At 43.4% G+C, this 19067-nt stretch overlaps 1 pseudogene; it reads left to right on the top strand.

The window, feature by feature from the left end:
* Positions 1–4452: 4452 nt before the first annotated feature.
* LOC115839183 (ubiquitin-like-conjugating enzyme ATG3 pseudogene) overlaps positions 4453–19067 on the top strand; it is a 187495-nt pseudogene continuing 172880 nt past the window's right edge.

Genomic DNA, 19067 nt, shown 5'->3' with positions numbered 1-19067 from the left:
GATGACCTTGCCCCTAATTTTCACATATCATCACTCCCTGTGTCCTGACTTATCAAAACTCCCCAAATAATAACTGAATATTCTGTTTGCCCTTAGGTTATCAGTCCATCAACCGGACAGAGATAAGATTCAGAAGACAAGGAAAAGAGGAAGAGAAAAGATTTGATCTTACTTAATAGAAAACAAAATGAGATGGGGTTCTTATCTTCCCCACCAAGATGTTTATTCATTAGAGAGAGAACAGTAGTAATTTTTCAGTGAAAAAATTTAGCAGTCACCATTTTAACCAAGTGGTCAAAGCCAATGGGATTTTGAAACAAAATTTGTGGTAATGTCCAATCAGAAAATTTTTCTGAAAAAAACTTCTTTTTGCATAGGCATGAAGAAACCACTCTATTTTTAAATGTTTCATTCAGTTAAATTTTCTAAATTTAAAAGGTCAGATACCGGTTATATGAGGACTCTAAAAAAAGTGATACAAATGAACTTATATAAAAACAGAAATAGACCCACAGACATAGAAAACAAACTTAAGGTTACCAAAGGGGAAAGGAGGGGGGATAAATTAGGAGTTTGGGATTAACAGATACACACTACTATATGTAAAATAGATAACCAACAAGGACCTACTGTATAGCACAGGGAGCTCTATTCTATATTTTGTAATAACCTATAAGAGAAAAGAATCTGAAAAAGAATATATATATGTATATATATATATATATGTAACTGAATCACTTTGCTGTGTACCTGAAATAACAGACATTTTAAATCAACTATACTTCAATTAAAAAGTTACCAAAAAAAAAAGATTAATGAAACAGAGTCCATAAAAAGAGAAAAAAAAGATTGGAAGGAAATATGTCCTTTGATTCACAAAACATTTTGAAAACAAATGTAAATTATGTCTTATAACTGCTTGTGGAAGAAGCATGGAGTTAGTAAATAATACATTCTCAGCCCTTGTATCATGGCACCCAGGTGGCAATACTCTGCTTGGTGGAAAGCTACTATCAGATCAGAGGGGAAGAAAGAAAATAGCATATGAGACCCTTATGACTTGGGAGAGAAGAGATTGAAGAAAAAGATAGTCTGAGATCTTTGCTGAAGGAAATAAACAGAATTTGCTTGCTTTATCTACCATCTAATTAGCCATCTCTTTGTCAAATGGCATTTTAACTGTTTATTTTTGCTCAGCATCTCATGGAAGACAAATTGAAAAAAAAAAAAAATATCCACATTTTGAGGGTGAAGTCAAGGAAGCAGAGAAGCAGGGTCATGACTTTTAAAAAATCTTTTAGGGTTAGAGAAACTTGAGCATGTTAGCAGTGAGGAAGGAGCAAATGCAGGGAGAAAGATAATGAAAGTAAGAGACACACAAAATGAGCTACAATTATAAAACCAATCCTAGCCTCAGAACCATTCAACCACTTGTACTCCATATCTCTCAGGACCAGAATCACTGAGATCAGAGGCCAGCAGAAATTTAGCAACTCCTTCCTAACCTAACCAGGCTTGGAAGGAATCATATTTCTGCTGCGCACTGGAGGACAGAGGTACGGAGAAGCCAGCTCTCTCTGCACTTCTGGAGGGTCAAGAAACGGCTGGAGGGTCAAGCAATGGTCAAGCAATGGCTGCAGTTTTCACTGCGTGGTCCATAGGATGGGTGCCACCCAGCTGCTAGCCTGTAACTACCTTGATGGGCCTGCCAACCCCTTTTCAAGACTGGGATGCCCTCTCAGTACGCTTTGCCTCTGTGGCCTTCTTTGTGTTGCATCAATCAGATGTGACGTGAATGTTACCTTGTAGAGTTGGGCAGCAGGGGGCGCTGTGCTTCTGATGATCTATGTAGCTTTGCTGTGAACTCCCCAATCTAAGCATTCATGCTACTTCTCAGTGAGTGAACCCTCACTGCTTCCCTTGATTTTCCCAAAGCTACAGTCAGGTTTGTCATATCCATTAGACAGAAGTATGTGATGTCATACCTCGATCCTGAAATCTGAGTTTGGTGTGCCTGTTCCTATGTCTCGCTCAGCACGTGCCCAGTTCTTTGATCTTCCTAGCTCAATCACATTCAGTAATACCACCTCTTAACAAGGGTAACAATCCAACAGGGACAAATGTCTGATGAAGCTGGTAAACATTGCTGGTCACACTGTAATCTTGTACACCCAGAAACATTTTTAGATCATTTTGCAAAGTCTGAGAATTTTATTCAAAGAACATAATCCTTTAAAAACAAACACCAAAAAAGTGGTAAAAGCACTGTGTGTGAAGGTATTTATTTCTGTGTGCATTTAATGTATAATTTAAAATAATTGGAAGTAGCATAAATATCCAGCGATAGAGAAATGGTTAAGCAAATAAAATTATATCAACTTGACAGAATAGTATGCAGCCAATAAAAATGTTAATTAGCAATATGACAAAGAAACTCAACATTTGTTTATGATATAATGTTAAACGAACACAGCAGAATACAAAATTATATGTACACTGTGAGTAAAACTATAAAATTTAAAAACTATAGTAAAACTCTGAAAATTGTTTGCATGTGGACAGGATCCAGAGTAAACATGAAAAATGAAAGCAGCTTTATTTCAGGTTTTTGTTATTGCAATTAAAATGCTGTTGCACAGTAAATTTAAAAAAAAAATTAAAAATAAAAGATGGGGACTTCCCTCGTGGTGCAGTGGCTGAGAGTCCGCCTGCCGATGCATGGGACCGGTCCAGGAAGATCCCACATGCCGCGGAGCGGCTGGGCCCATGAGCCGTGGCCGCTAAGCCTGCGCGTCCAGAGCCTGTTGCTCCACAACGGGAGAGGCCACAACAGTGAGAGCCCCGCGTACTGCAAAAAAATATTTTTTAAATAAAAATTAAAAAAATAAAAGATGAAAGAGTTCAACCAAAAATGGAGCAATTTTCAGGGGAAGACACTTATTTGGGCTACGTTTTTGCATTTTTATTCCCAGGGGGAAAATTATATTTGGGAGAATGGATTATGTTTAGAATCATGAATAAATATCTAAGGAAGGATCCCAAGCTTTGCTCCTTCAAGATGATACCCCCAAATACTACAGTGTGAGATTTCCCTGCACAACATTCCATACAACGGGCTCGGTAGATGGGGGAAGGGAATGGAAAAGCAGGGAGAGAAAGGATGTGTCTGAATCTCCCAGGGAACCTTTTCATAAACACAGAGGTTCATCCCTCCAGCCACTGGAGATTCCAGATCCCAGTCCCTGAACTTGGGAAAAGCTCTCCAAGTAATCCAGTCCCCTCCTGGTCTCCCACCTAGAGCCACAGATCTGTGGCCTTCCGTCATTGCATTCAGGCTACACAAGGGCTGCCATAAAGGGCAACTCAGGAATCAGCGAGGCTCAGTCCTTCCTCTGGGAGCACTGCCATTTGCCCAAGAGAAGGAATAATCTAGTGTTCTCTTGGCAGCTCCTTCTTCTTGTGCCTCGACCCTGAAGGAGTGGAAATGGAGAGAACACAGAGAGAGTGATGGAGGTTACCTCCCCTTTGCACAAAGGTCAAAGCCTGAGGTTAGTGGGAGCAACGCCAGGGGTTTTATAGTTAGAGAAATTAGAATCTTACTCTTCTCCACATATAGCTTTGTGATTCACAGGGTATAGCAGTTTCATTAATTTCTTAAAAATCTCAAATATTCTATCCCTTAACTCCCTGCCCAATTTTTATGTTTCTGTCACAATGTATTTCTCCACGGCTTTGAATAATAAACTGTTCTCTGTCCCTGGAATGATTTCACCCCATTTCTTTGCATATGAAGCTCCTATCCCTTCTCAGAAGGGTGAGTATTATCATCCCCATGTCATAGGCGACAAAACTGAAGGTAAGTAACTTTCTTGAGGTTACACAGGACTGCAGAGCTAAGATTCGAATACAAATCTGTTCAACTTAAAACCCTAACCTGGTTCTACCACACCATGCCCCATGCATACAATAAACGTATAATATAAGGTCATAGGTTTTCCCAAACTATTTTTATTGTCATTAGTTTTGTACATGCTCATCTTCCCTGTTGGGCTGTTACAAGCCTGATGTCTATTGAATGAATGTGACAGCTTAGTGATGTTACTTATGTACATAGGCACACGCATAAGGGTCTAACTCAAAACCACCCCTATTCTCTTCACTAGAGGCTGAGGCCCAGGCTCTGGCAGGGAGGAAGTTTTTCAATCACGAGCCTCAGCATTCACATGTAAGCCAGGAATCTGATTGACTTTCTTTCCCTCTCAGCAAAATGGCGAGACCATAGCTTCAAATATTCTGGAAGGAAAAAAAAATGCAGGTTACAAATACTGTTTCATTTATCTCATGAAATATGTACTTCCAAATGCAGAAAGATGACCGGACACATCCCTTTCTAATGCAAGAACAGGGCTGCTAGCTGGAGGAAAAGCCTTCAACACTGTGATGCAGGTCATGATGGAGAGACTGCCAGGAGCTCTTTGCCACGGTTCTGATCCTGACACTTCCCTGGACTCCCCGTTGTCCAGCCGCCAGTGCATTGGCACTGCAGACAGAAGGTGGGCAGACCAGGAGCTGAGTACTGCCAGTGATGGGCTGGGAAATGCTGAACAGTCGGCTTTCTTGGGCAGAAATGGGAAAGGTGTGCCCTGATTGGTAGCATTTGCCAATTTCCATGGTATATATATTCCCAGCCTGGCCAGTTTCATGCCACCAATGGGCCCTTGACTCATTTGCATAATTCCTGAAAAGTCAGTAATAGACTCGTGAGCCAGTACAAGCCAGCTCGAGCTCAACACTGAGTTTGGCTACCCCTTTCATAGCAACTATTTTAGATTAGGGCTACTGGGGGAGGTATAAAGGACTCATCAGAATATGATTCTGGAAATTCCCTTTCAAGCCACATCAGCATTACAGAACTTTACTTACATAAATATCATGGACCCACCGAAACACAGGCTCCACAGCAGTAAAATACAATGATAAAAATACAAATAGGGACTTCCCCTGGTGGTCCAGTGGTTAAGACTCCACACTTCCAGTGCAGGGGGCCCGGGTTTGATCCCTGGTCAGGGAACACTGCATGCTGCAACTAAGACCCAGTGCAGCCAAATAACTAAATAAATACAAATACAAATACATATTTATCTACATTTCTCTATCTCCCTCCATATTAAAAGAGGATTTTTTTTTTAGTAACTCTTTTGGATCAGTATGTAACTCCCTCCCCACTTCCCCTGAGTCTGATAACAGACCAATCTGTTTCTTAGGGAGCAGAAGTGGGAAAACACCAAGGAGAGAAAAAGGGAATAGAGAAGAGCACTTAATAGTCTGTGATACTAGAAAGAAGAATAACTGTGTGGGCACCATCACTACCATCACTACCACCAGCACTGAGACTCCAATCTTATTGGAGCCCAATAAGATTACTTTGCAGACATGTGAGGAGCCCCGTCTCCCTGATACTTTTAATTTTGCAAAGTCATCAAAATGGAGAGAAATGATAGGGAGTTGCAATTCTAAATCTACCATATCTTATTTTTCTTTTCCCTCCACCAATGCATCCTTGCCTTTTTGGTCCAGGCAGCTACCTGGCTTTAAGCTCTCCTTAGTGGCTTTCCCCATATCTCTTTAGGGAGTGACTCTGGGGTCAGATCTCCAAGGTCAATCCTGAGATGAGGATGTGTATACAAGTGACTTATCAAGGCAGTGCTCCCCAGGGAAACTGGGCTGGAAAGGGGGAGCAAGACAGGGAAGGCGGGAAGCCAAACAAGAGTGTGATTTCAGGCCGAGTCCCACAGCCTGATCCTCCAGGGAACCCTGCAGTGTAAGTCACCCCTCACCCAGTGGTCACCCTCACCCCGAGCATGGGAGCTTTCAAACTCCTGCACCCACTTAGTCATTGGTTCAAGGCCACCTGGAGGTTATAAACTCCAAGGCATATCAGACTCACTTCCGGTGTGAACGAAGGGGCTCCAGCAGCCCGAAGGCAGTCCTCTGACAAACAGCTGCAGGCACTGGCTGTTTGGAGGGGACTCACACCAGAGAAAGGGTGTGCTGAAAGAGCCAAGGGGATCAGCACAGCATGCAAACACAAATCCCACAGGATGAAGAATAAGGGAATGGGAGGACCAGGAGACCTAGAGATCCACGCTGTGCCTACCAGCATCTGCAGGCAGTAAATGCAAGCATCTGGACTCAGCACACTCCATCCCTGGGTCATATTGCTAGCAGGATGCATTTTCCTTTGTTGAGTCTCTTATGGTCTCAGGAGAAATCTGGTAATCACTCACCACTCCTTATATAACCACCCATCCTTCTTATCCAGCTCCAGTCTCCAGGACACCGCTGTGCTCACCTCTCCTTCTTCTTTCCCCATCAAGTGAACAGGCGAAGTGGGGTTAGTCAGCATCACCATCCTCAACGTTTATTCTATCGAGAGCCACAAAACGCTTAACATGTTTTAGAATTGTTTGTACGTAGGCTTGTTTTCACACCCAGCATTGTCCCAAACCTCCTTTGTGTCATACTTTCTTTGGCTCCCTTGATAGACTGGACCCTCATGAAGGTAAGAGTGAATAAAAGTGATTGCATCCTGGATCTGTTTGGAGCAACAGGCTCTATTGCATCACCACCAACACCTGAATAGCCCTGCTGGTGGAAAGTTTGAAGCCACTACCACCTCAAACAGCCCTACTGTCATTTGCTGATCCTCTTATTGAAACACAAAATCCACACAGATGTGGTCTGTGCACGGGAGAATCAGAGTTTTACTACAGAGGTCAGTGAACTACGGCACGCAGGCCAAACCCACTTGCCACCTGCTTTTGTAAATAAAGTTTTATTGGAACACAGCCATGAGCATTTGTTTATGTATTGTCTCTGGCTGCTTGAGTACTACAACAGCAAAGTTGAGTCATTGTGACAGAGATTGAATGACCTGCAAAAGCCTAAAATATTTAACATCTGGTCCTTTACAGAAAAAGTTTGCTGATCCTCATTATACTAGGTCTGGCAGGACTCAGAGACAAATATTCAAGAAATTCGTAAATTCTGTGAGTACTGTCAACGTGTGTTTCATCCAAGTCTTAAGAGTTGAACAAGAACCCTGGAGGAGAGAAGCCAGGTAGAACCAGTCAGATCCTCAAATCATAGACATGACAAAGAACAGGCTTTGCTGAGGGACCAGGCAGGAGAGTAACAGCCACCCAGGAGGCTGCAGAAGAAAGAAATGTCCTCGCAACACTACAGAAGTGCATGTCAACCTAAACATTCTCCTTGACCATATCAAGACTGTGCCTTTTAGAGGGCCGGGGTTATGGCCATGGTCTGGCTCAGACTGGGTGCTCCAAAAGTGGATTTTGAAAGGAAGGAGAGAAGGAAGGAGGAGAGGAGAGAAAGAGGAAAGGAGGAAGGAGACCCACGGGAGAAGGAAAAAAGGAGAGAAAGAGTGAAAATACTCACCCTGTTTAGCTGCCTGGCTGCTGTAAGAGTTGTAACATCGTGATTCCGGAGCTCAGTCTGGAGCCACACCCAGCCAAGGATGCAACCCAGTAACCCAAGGAGAATACAGAACCATGCAATTCATCTGCCTTTTCTTCTCCAGCTTCTCATCAAAAGGCCACATCATTTTCAGCCAGGCTTCTTAAAATGTCCCTCTTATTCCAGCATCTTGGCCCTCACACACTGCAGCTGCCCTCTGCCTTTCCAAGCGAGTTTCACCATCCCTGGCAATCCCCTCCCAGAGCTCGACCCTCTCCCTTTGCCCTTCCCTCCTGACACTGGGTTCCAAACCCCAAACCCCGACCCTCCTGACGGGAGGCTCCTTAGAAATGAGGGACAAGGGAAGACCTAGCATAAGTCAGAATCCTAGTTAGCGGGCCTCTTGGCCCTGTAGTTTGCTTCTACACAAGGAAATTTCCACCAGAATGAGATGGCTAATAGCATAGATCCTAGGACAGACTTTTCGAGCTGTATGACCTTGGGCTATGTTACTTTCTCTCTCAGTACTTCAATTTCCTCATCTGTAAAATGGAAATAATAATAACAGTATCTATCCATTGTATAGGTTTGTTATAGGATGAAATGAGTTAATTCCTCTAAAGCACTTAGATCCATACTGAGCCCATCAATCTCTATATAAAAGTTTGTTTAATAAAATCTTATCTTTCCAAGCTACTAGATCTTACCATTGAGGTCAGATCTGCTAGAATGGAAAGTTTGTCAACTCTAAAGTGATAAAATATTCCAAAGCTATTGATATCTTCAAAGAAAAAAATGTGCCAAGGGAAAAAATATATAATGGTAAAACAGTATAAACTTAATGGGGTGGAGTAATGATACCATTTTAGAGCTTACTAAAAAGCAAACAGTCTGAAAGAATCAGTCATGGTTTTTAAATCTGAGGATATGCCCACATCCCATGAACGCTACTGTGTTTCCAATACAATGGTAGGCACTGAGTGTCTGCTCCAGGAGGCATATGGAGACCAGTTAAGCACATCTCCCTGTTCAAATAACTCTTCCCTGAGCTGGCTCCCGCTGCTGGGAAATATCTGGGGGTGGGGAAGGCACTAGGGGATGCTTAGTGGTGCCATGTGTGAGGGTCGCATATTAACTATCACTGAGCCAGCTACACTATTACTCACCAATATTAACAATTAGTGAGGGTTCATTAGTGCAGGGTCTAAGCTGCTTAAGACCTTGCAATGACTCTCCATTGCACACCTCAGCATGCACCATAAGCCCTCCGTGATCTCCCCAAAATCTCCCTCTCCATCCCCTAGTTGGCCCACCATGCCAGCTCATTCCCTCTGCAGGGTGGTTGCACACACAGCAGGAAGCTCCTTTCCCATACAGGAAACACCTCTTATCCTAAAAGCTTCAGCCCTCTCTGACCACCCTGGCTGACACAGGTACGCTTCTGTGCCCAAACCCTTTGTTTACTTCCTTAATTAAAGTTGCTGCAATTTATAACTATACATTTTCTTCAATATCTTTTCTTTTTTTAAAAAAATTTGAATGAAAGATTCTTTACATTCTATACTGCTTTACAATTTTCAAAAGTTTCACTCACATGATTTCATGTCTGTTGTGACCTACTAACATGCGTCTTTCCTAAGATACAGTATCATGTCTATTTTATTCTCAGCTGTAATCTCAGAATTTCTTATACTGTCTGACATACAGGAAGGGCTCAATAAACACTCATTGAATGAGTGAATGAATGATGAATAAACAGTTCAAAGGGAATCATAGCAAACATATATCTAAGTTTAACTCCTAACTCTAACACAATCTATTACCTTGGGTAATTATGTCTCCATGTCTTTAAGTAATACGTACCATATTACGTATTAGTAATACAGTAATACATGATTAGAACAGAGCCCAGTATCTGACATACATGCATATTGCAATATACATAGGTATTGTCATTGTTATCATCGTTATTGTTATTATTAATAGTAATAGTGCCTGTGGTTCCAGTACTATGTCTCAGTTTCCTCTTCTAAGAAAAAGGGAAAAATAATCTGGTCTCACCTGTCCTTTGTGGACTGTCCCTAAATAAGCAAATGACAATAACTCATATTGACAAGGGCATACATGTGGCTCTCTTTTTGTCTACAAGGAGAGCTCCAAGACCTCACCCCAGAGGTCTCACACTGTTGGAGGAGGTGTGTTCAAATGCCAGGAGGGCATGTGGTTAATCCACCTCCCTACACGTTACAGCAGACAGGCAACCTTGACACTGTCAAAGCAGGGGACCAGCACACGCAGCATATGGACCTGCAGTGGAGCATATGGATCTGGTCCTAGAGAAAAGGCTCCCATATGCTCCCCGAGCTGGGCCTGCCTTGCCCACTCCCAGCCTCCCCATACTTCTGGCTGGTTCATAAATCAGCCGCTTCCCACCATCCCAGTGCACCGGCCGATCCATGTGTGATTAATGCACACATTTGCCTGCAGCCTGGAGAGAACCCCAGGTACAGGTGGGAGAGGAAGGAAAAAGACTTAATTGGAGTGGGGCGGGAGAGAAGGAGGGAAGACGAGGTCATTCCTCATTGCCATTGAGCCAGCGCTATCTTTAGAAGTCCTGGCTTTGTAAGAATTCGTTTTCTTGGAAATCTGTCTTGCAGACTCCCCAGGAACCCCACTGTAGCCTAAGATATTGCCTGGACTTTACCTCCAAAGACTCAGAAGGATGATCGCTCCATTGCATCCTGTCCCACCCTCCATTATCCTCCAGGGCTTCTTCATCTGAGCTTAAACATATACATTCAGATCCTTTAAGAAAGGCTGGGGTCCCTGGAGACAGTAAGACTAGATGTGTCAGGCAGCAAATCCACTCAACTGTCTTTTAGACAAGTATTTTCCAACTGTGCCCAACAGAGGGCAAAGGGTTTTATGCAGAGGCCACAGGAAGGGAGGGCTCCAGGGTCCCATAGCTGGTCCAATCAGAGAAATTCTGCTTTGACTTTGTTTACAGGTTAGGCTATTCAAATCCGATTCAGCTGTGATTTTGTTAAGGCTCCTATGGCTGAAAAAAGTTGAGACCCATCCACTCAAATTAAAAATGTGGCAGATACAATGAGGTGTGTCTGCTGTAGAAAGCACGATTATAAAATGAACGATGGTTGCCATTCACTGGGCAGGAGACAGAACAGCACTGTAATGAACGGAAGAGATGCTAGGTCACTTTCCCATTCGGTGGTTGAATGACTTAGGGCAAGGAATTTTCCTCTCTGTGCCCCAATTTCATCATCTGTGAAATGGGAATTATAAATGGCACCTGACTTAGAGGACATGGGGGAGACTGAATGAGATTAATCCAGGCCCTGCATCTCCATGATGCTGGAACATAATATAGGACCAATACATATTTGCTATAATTTTTCTTCTTCTTCTGTGTGTCACTCACTGTGCTGAACACATTATTTGTATTATCTTTTGTCCTCCCACCTTTATTCCATGAAGGTTTATTCCAATTTTATAGATTAGGAACCTGAGGGTAAGACCTAGACCTTGAACAATTGTCCCAAAATATCTACTCATGTCGTGGAGACCATTGGTGTTCTGGGGCCAGTTTGAGAATCACCCATCTAGGTGACTCTGGTTTATTCTTACTTGCCTGGAAACACCACACAATTTGATGTGATTAGGCTTTCTGCTCCCTTTTCTTGCATGTGTTCTCCTGCATGCATTCACCCATCCGTCCATTGAACTACCGATCCAGTTCAACAAACATTCGTTGAATGCCTACTTAGTGTCAGGAACCTTAGTAAAGTCACTCGGCTTCTCTGAAGGTCAAAGAGCCTTTCAGTAAAATGTGGGTGTTTAGATGAACTACAGTGTAGGATTTTTATATAAAATGAAAACAATTAAAATGAAAAAAATGAAAAAAAAAAACAAAGGATTTGCCAAGTGCAAAGTGCTCTCTCCATATTAGGGATACTTAGGGATAGAATGACCATATGTCTCAGTTTGCTTGGACATTCCTGGCAGAGTTATTAGTAGCAATGCTTTTGTCCTCAAAAGGTCCCATTTGTAAGTTAAATCCTAGAGTCACCCTAGCTATGAATAGGGTCATAATGGCCATGTATATTTACGTTGGTTCATCGAGAAGGAGGGGCTGGGAACTCTGCAGAAGTTTTGAGACCAGGTTAGGGATAAAATGGTTCTGAGTATGTTTTGAAGTATGGGCTTTGTGCCCATTAAAGAGATAGAAAATTGAGTCTGCCTTTCCGTAGGATCACAGCAACCTGGCACTGCAAGGGCTTGGCAGCAGGGAGGGGAAGAATTCAGGACCACCACTCTACCACCAGAGATAAGTGAGTTATCTGGGAGAACTTTACATAAACCAGTGTGACCTGATATTAAAAGACCCATGTATCCTGGATAGAAGAGCCCCCTCCAAAGGATTTGGGGGAACCCATAGAAAAGTGTTCCCCATGTGCTAATTAAAGGACACCATCAGCTACTGATATCTGCAAATTTATTCCTCTTCTCCAGGGCTAACCCCCAAGCCACATCACTTCTTGATTGTCCTCAGTGACTGTTATGCCCCATTGAGCCACAGCGCTTCTGCCAACAGTAGAGTCACTTCTGCCAGACACAGTAGGGTCTCCCCTGGGGCCCTTCCATCTACTCTTGGGCCCACGAGATCCTACTCCGTTATCCTGAGTCTCAGAGCTTACAGAGTAGGAGCGATTTCTCCCCTTCTCCTTTCATTGTCACTTTCTTTCAGAGGAGCTCTACAGTCACCTTGCTTGAGTTCTGGGTCTCCTGGCATCTTCTAGTAAAATAATTCTTTTTACGCATACTCATCATAGAGATTACAGAAGAGTACAGAAAGATGAGCCTGGAGACGAATCTAAGACACTAACACCAGGATGTACCCTCAAATAATCCCCTGGCTCATAATTCCTAAGTGTTTTACAGGGCAAAGCTTGATAAACCTGATATCCTGTTTCTATGGAATGAGTTCACTCCCTGGAGGTTCCCCAGAATTTCATTCAAAGAGACTTGAGCCAGTTTCTCTGTTCTGTAAAACACAGCATTTAAGAACACAGGCTCGGGGCGGGGGGGCAGATACATATGAACCCAATTCCATATGAACTGTGATCTTGAGCAAATTGTGAGCCCCTCCAAGCCTCAGTTTCTTTATCTGTGAAACGGAGATAACAAAAGCACCAATCGGTCAGGACTGCCATGAGGACTATGTTACACAATGCTGTAAAGGCTTTGAACAATGTCATGAAACAATACACGTTCATCTTTATTTTAAGGTCTTCATTATTATCATCCTAATAGCGAGCAGGACCTAGCCTCCCAATGGGAGAGAATAAGGACTCTCCTATGAAAGGCGGAACAAACATGAGTGTTATTTCTATTTTTGTTTTCAGCCCTCACGCTCTACCCTGCAGCCCAAAGGCAAGCTCTTATCTGTAACTCAGATGTCACGGAATCAAGGCAGAATATCGACTTTCTTCTGCCTTTCAACTGGAAGTTCATTCTGTGAGGGAGTATAGGTGTCCCCCGTCCATCTAAATATTTCAATTTCTGTCTGAATGTTTGCCAGTCCGTTAGGAGAGCGTTGATAACAGGGAAGATAAAACATGTATTTAGAAAGAATGTGAGTGAGTGTGTGTAGATGTGCGGGGGTTTTTAGAAGTCTGTATAAGTGAACTCCTGATTCAGGATATGTCTGTGCTGGGGGCAAAGGCTGTCTTACGCAAGTCTCATTAGGAGAGTGACTGGTTGAAAGCCAGACCTGGATTATCACAAATGGATGCAGAGGGAGGCTGAAAATCAGGCCTCCTGCCCACTCAGCAGTTCTCGGCGCTGGCCCATCTCAGCCATCTAATGCCGTTCCTGCATTAGACGCTGCAAACACAATTGACTTCTGTTACTTATAAAGCCAACCACTTTAGTTCATTTAAACGTTTAGGTTGGACTTCAGAGATTTCTGAGAGGCTGGACAGCTCGACCAGCCACGACCAGTCCACCGCTCCAGCCCCACCCCAAGACTACATAACAAGAGAAGAATATTCCTTCATGCTACAGTCAGCACCCAGTCTCCATTAGCAGATGGACTTAAAGGTTGGTATTTCTGCATTTGAAAGTTCTGATCCAAACACGCACATCCCCAAATATTCTGTTTGTATCGTTCATTCATTGGACCCGTGTTCAATGCACCACCTGTATACTGGGCCCAGGAATATAAAGAGAGATCATATATTGAAGGAACCTTTAGGATGCTCACAGACTATCACAGGAAATAGAGAGGCAAAGAAATGGGAATGACATATTGGTACTAACGCTGTGATAATTACAGAAAAAAATAAAGGAAAGAAAAGAAAAGAAAATGGTACTGGAACTCAGCAAGGACGGTATGAGAGAACCCAGGAAATGTTCAAACTAAACCTTAAGGGGGTTTCGTTTTTCAGGAGAAATATGGGATGAAGAATGTTCTAGGCAGAAGATGTTGGAGAAGAGGTGTAGAAGTTGAACTCAGGCAGATCTTTGGTTAAATGACATGACTACTTACTGGACCTTGGGCAAGTTACTCCATCTCCCAGAGCCTAAGCTGCCTCCTCTATGAAACTGAGCTGATTGAGCTTCCTAGGATTACAGTGGAGCTCAAATAGCTCACATTAGCAAATGGCTGAGAGAATGTGACTCATGGTGGACATTCGTTACATGGTGCCTATTAGTTTAGTATGACTAGAGCTGCAGGGGGGGCAGACCACAAAGAATCTTGGAGTGGGGCGACTTATCCTGCAGACAAAAGGTTTCTGCTAATGGTTTTAAACCAAGGAGGAACATAGCCATGTTTGGGTTTCAAATAGATGTCATCGATGATAAGGTTAAAGATGACCTGAGGGTACAGCCAAAGGAAGCAGATGACAAAACCACGGACAATAGTTAGCTTATTCTTAGTTGTAAAAGGGTAAATTTTCTAAATAGAAACATGCAATCACAAGATCCGTATTCCTCATCGTGAAGCAAGCACCCACCTACCTTTAATGTTGCAGCGTAAATCCTATCACATGTTCTGTTTAACATCTGAATTTCATTCTTCTCACGGAAGAATTGACTTACAAATCAACATAAAAGTCATGAGACAAGAGTCTCTTTCTACTCAGTGTTTCACCCTCCCTGCCTCTTTATTCCAGGACCTGCTTAGAGCCAGGCAAACAATGTTGATTGAGAGAAAAGGCATTTCTCTGGCATCGTGTCGCTTGCTTTCTAAAAGTCCCAGTGGGAGAACCAAGGAAAACTGTTCTCCCAAAATTTCCCCAGAGTGCGTCCTTCCTGTAAAGAAAAAATAAATTCTAAACACAGTGTGTGTGCACGAGTGTGATGGCTCTTCCTCATGGAGCTCAAACATCACCTCCTGGCAAACAGTCAACACAAGCCCAGGTGACCACTCCCTCCCCTGTGGACACTAGCGCCATCTACCCCTTCATTGGTTGCATGGTGTTGTAATTAATTTCCTGCTCATGCCTGTCTCCCCAGCTAGGCCAAGAGCTCTTCCAATTCTGAGATAAGATCTTATCCATATACTTATTTCCACCATGTGGCACAATGCCTGGCACCTAGCAGGTAGGAGATAAGGTTTGTTGAATGGATACGCATGGGTCTAATCTCCTTTCAAAGTCTCCCAACTTCCAGTTTTCACTAGAGTGAGCTGGGACCTTAAACACCACCAGAGATATGAGTACACAAGTCAGGGAACCCCAGGGGGCAAGGCAGGCTTCTAATGACTCCACCAGCGCTGTCTGTATATGTGAATAAGCTGTTTGCTTACAGAGCCCATGTGGATTAGTCAAGACTAGATATTTGTAGATTCTGTTCCTGGCAGCAACTCAGGAGCTGCAGGGAGGACACTGGGAGATGCTCTGTGCATCCTTCATGCCATCAGTCTCCCAGTTGAGGGGCTATTTTAGTTGTATTTGAATTTACCAGGTTCACCTGGGAAGGAGCTGTTCTTCATGGATATATATGAACTTCCCTTGAATCTAGGTATATTTATATCTGTACTTTCTCTGTGGAGAGTTGGTTCCTTAACTTTATAATTTTCTAGGACAGGAGTCAACAAACCATGGTCTACAGGTCAAATCGAATCCACAGCTTATTATTATAAATAAAGTTTCATTAGAACACAGCAACCTCCATGTCTTCACATATTATCAATGGTTGCTTTCACACTAGAACACTAGAGTTCGGTAATTTGTGATAGAGACTGCAGGGCCTGCAAAGCCGAAAATACTTACTCTCTGGGCCTTTACGAAAAACATCTGTAGCCCCCTGCTCTAATGCTTAACTTCAGGGGCAGTAGTTGTAGTGAAGTGTACAGGCTCAGTGCCGAGCACTCGACACCCACATTGCTCAAAGGTGGCCACTACGATGATGCCCATTTCGTGGATGAGCTCATTTACTGAGCACCTACTACAGTGTTCCGGGCTCTGTGCTGAGCACCGGTACCACCACAGCAAGCAAGGCATACACGATGCCCGCCTTAAGTCAGCTCCCAGGCTCTGTTCACCGAGCCATACTCTTTTTCGGAAAGCCTGTGTGCCCCCAGCCCTCAAGGGCACAAATCAGAGCCAAAGCACTCGTGGAGAATCCACGACTTTTCGGCTGTCAGAGGAACATCCTGCTCGCAGATGGGCCACAGCCAGAGCCCCTCCCATTCCTTCAGTGGGTGTGGTCCACATCCAGTTGAAACACAAGGGTCAGACCTATTGGTCACCTCCTGTTGATGACCCTCTGGGACAAGGAACTGAGAAAGACCCCAGGCCAGGCCTCCCATAACAGTGGCTGGATCTCTGGGACCCACTCAGGGCAGGGTCTTCCGCGAACTCCTGACTAGTAAGATGTTAAACGAGGCCTGCATCTTTCCAAGGGGGGCGTGGCCGGGACTTCTTCCATTAGCGGCGCCGTCGGCTTTGGAGGCTCTTCCCTTTGTCCAGCACCTCCCGAGGAGCCTGCTGTTCTTTCCCCTTTGTTTTAAATGGGCCACGATGAAAAATGCTCACCATGGGACATTGCTGCACAGGAGAAAGACCACGGAGGGAGAGAAAGGCAACAGAAGAGGACTGACCGCCCCAGCCCAGGCCGCTCGGAGCGGATCCTAATTAGGAGTCTGGCAGCGCATCCCTCAGCAGGAAGCCCGGATCATTAGCGCTGGCACCGCACACTCTCTGACTACGGTCTGCAGCCACGCGGCCGTGCTGGCACCACGCGGACCCCGCTCTTGGCTCCGCATCAGAACAGATGTCCAGAGAGGGATCTTTCTTGTTTTTTGTTTTTGTGTTTGGAGTTTTTTTCTTTTTTTTTTTTGAAGCGTTGCATGACCCCGTGCCAGAGACTTCTTGTGCCAAGATAATGGGTTTGGATGGATCAGCGCAGCAAGACAAGTCAAGAGGGATTTAAACAGTGCTTGTGTGCACTCCCGGGGTGAAAAACAGAGAGACATGGAAAGAAGCTGGATCGCTGTCTTGGAATTTGAGAGGTCGACCAAGAGGTGTCTTCCAGCACTGTGCTTAGTAGCAAGGGAACTACTGCAGAACCTGCCCCTCTATGTCCTCTGCTAGAGCCCCAGTCCAAGGCACGAATATCGTGCATCTACATCAGGAACTGGCAAGGATTCGTTGAAATAGTGTAAGCGTGAACACGCGTACACAGTGTGTTTGTGAACGTCTGTGTTCACACATCTCTAAAACATGGTAGATTTACCCAGAATGCCTTCCCCTGGCAGCAGAAAATGACAAAGTGACTCCTCCATTTTATTAATGGGAAACCTGATGAAAAGTGTTATTAAACATGTCATTGGATATTTTAGAGTAAATGGAACCAGATCCAAAATTTCAATGTAGGCTTCCTCATTGTCTTTGGGATTCCATGTAAATATGGACCATGTTGTCTGACAAACATTTGGGGCATGTCAGTTGGTTAGCAAAAGAATGGATTTTTAAAAAAAAGTCAGGGCTGTTGTGCAGCACTATTTACAATAGCCAAGACATGGAAGCAACCTCAATATCCATCAACAGAGGAATGGATAAAGATGTGGTACATACGTACAAGGGAATATTACTCAGCCATAAAAGAGAATGAAATAGTGCCATCTGCAGCAACATGGATGGACCTAGAGATATCAAACTAAATGAAGTAAGTCAGGCAGAGAAAGACAAATACTATATGATATCACTTATATGTGGAATCTAAAATATGACACAAATGAACTTATCTACGGAACAGAAACAGACTCACAGCGTAGAGAACAGGCTTGTAGTTGCCAAGGTGGGGGTGGTGGCGGTGAGGAAGAGATGGATTGGGAATTTGGGGTTAGCAGAAGGAAACTATTATATATAGAATGGATAAACAACAAGGTCCTACTCTATATAGCACAGGGAACTATATCCAATATCCTGAAATAAACCAGAATGGAAAAGAATATATATATGTATAACTGAATTGTCTTGCTGTACAGCAGAAATTAACACAACATTATAAATCAACTATATTTCAATAAAATATTATTTTAAAAAAATCAGGTCTATTGTGGAAAATCCAAGATACACCATCACTATATAACATTAGAATTTAATAAATATTCTGAAAGTGAATTGATAGAGCAAACCCAGCCCACACGATTCAGCCTAGAAAGTCAAGGTATGTAACTTCTATTTGGGGACTGGCTTTGAAATGAAGACCACATGACATCAAAACATTCAATTAAAATGCCATTTGTCCAGATGTTTGACCATATAATGCCAACAACTAGTTTGACTAATGTTTTGAATTTAATTGACCAGATGTTTTATTGGTAGGTGCCTTAATGAGTAGGAGAAATGTTTGTGGAGTTGAATCAAATTTCCCTGGGAAGAGTCTGCCTCACTGGAAACAGGGACTTAAATGTTGTTACTGCCATTAACCAGAGCTTATCAGAAGTTTTGAAATTGTCTCACCACCTTCATACCTAGTTTTTTAGGATACCTTGCTCTTTCATTGTAAGCTCAGAGAAGATAGTACCTTAGTTTGGGTCCCTCCAGAAGAAAATCCTAAAACAAAAAGTCAAGGGCAAATTTAGAAGCAATTGGTAAACCAAACGCAGATTAAACACAGACAAAACAGTTTTCAAAGAGTGGAAAGTAAATGGATTTGGAGGTAGAGGTCTCAGATTCAGTGTCAGGCATGCTGTTTACTTTGGGTGTGATAATAAAAACAGCAGATTACATGGAGGCCTTACTCTGTGCCCAGCACACAGCATCCTTCATCTATTTCACAGATGAGAATGTGCAGGCACTGAAGCATTAAGTCACATGTCCAAAGTTACCCAGCTGGGAAGTGTCAGAGGTGAGATTAGTTCTCAGATACTCTGGTTCGGAGCCAGAGCTGTCAGCCACGCCCCCTACAGTGTGTGATTCAGAGCTCGTTAGAACCTCAGTTTCTTCATCTCTGAGTGCAATGCCTGTCCTAGAGAGCAGCCATAAAGGGGTTAAACAGGATAAGGTAGAAGAAGGTGTGGAGTTTGTACAGCACTCTGTGCTTTGTGAGCTGAGTGT

The sequence above is a fragment of the Globicephala melas genome, chromosome 15 (assembly GCF_963455315.2).
Source record: "Globicephala melas chromosome 15, mGloMel1.2, whole genome shotgun sequence".
NCBI lineage: Eukaryota > Metazoa > Chordata > Mammalia > Artiodactyla > Delphinidae > Globicephala > Globicephala melas.
The sequence above is the reverse complement of the archived record's forward strand: the minus strand, read 5'-3'. Positions and strand labels throughout refer to the sequence as shown.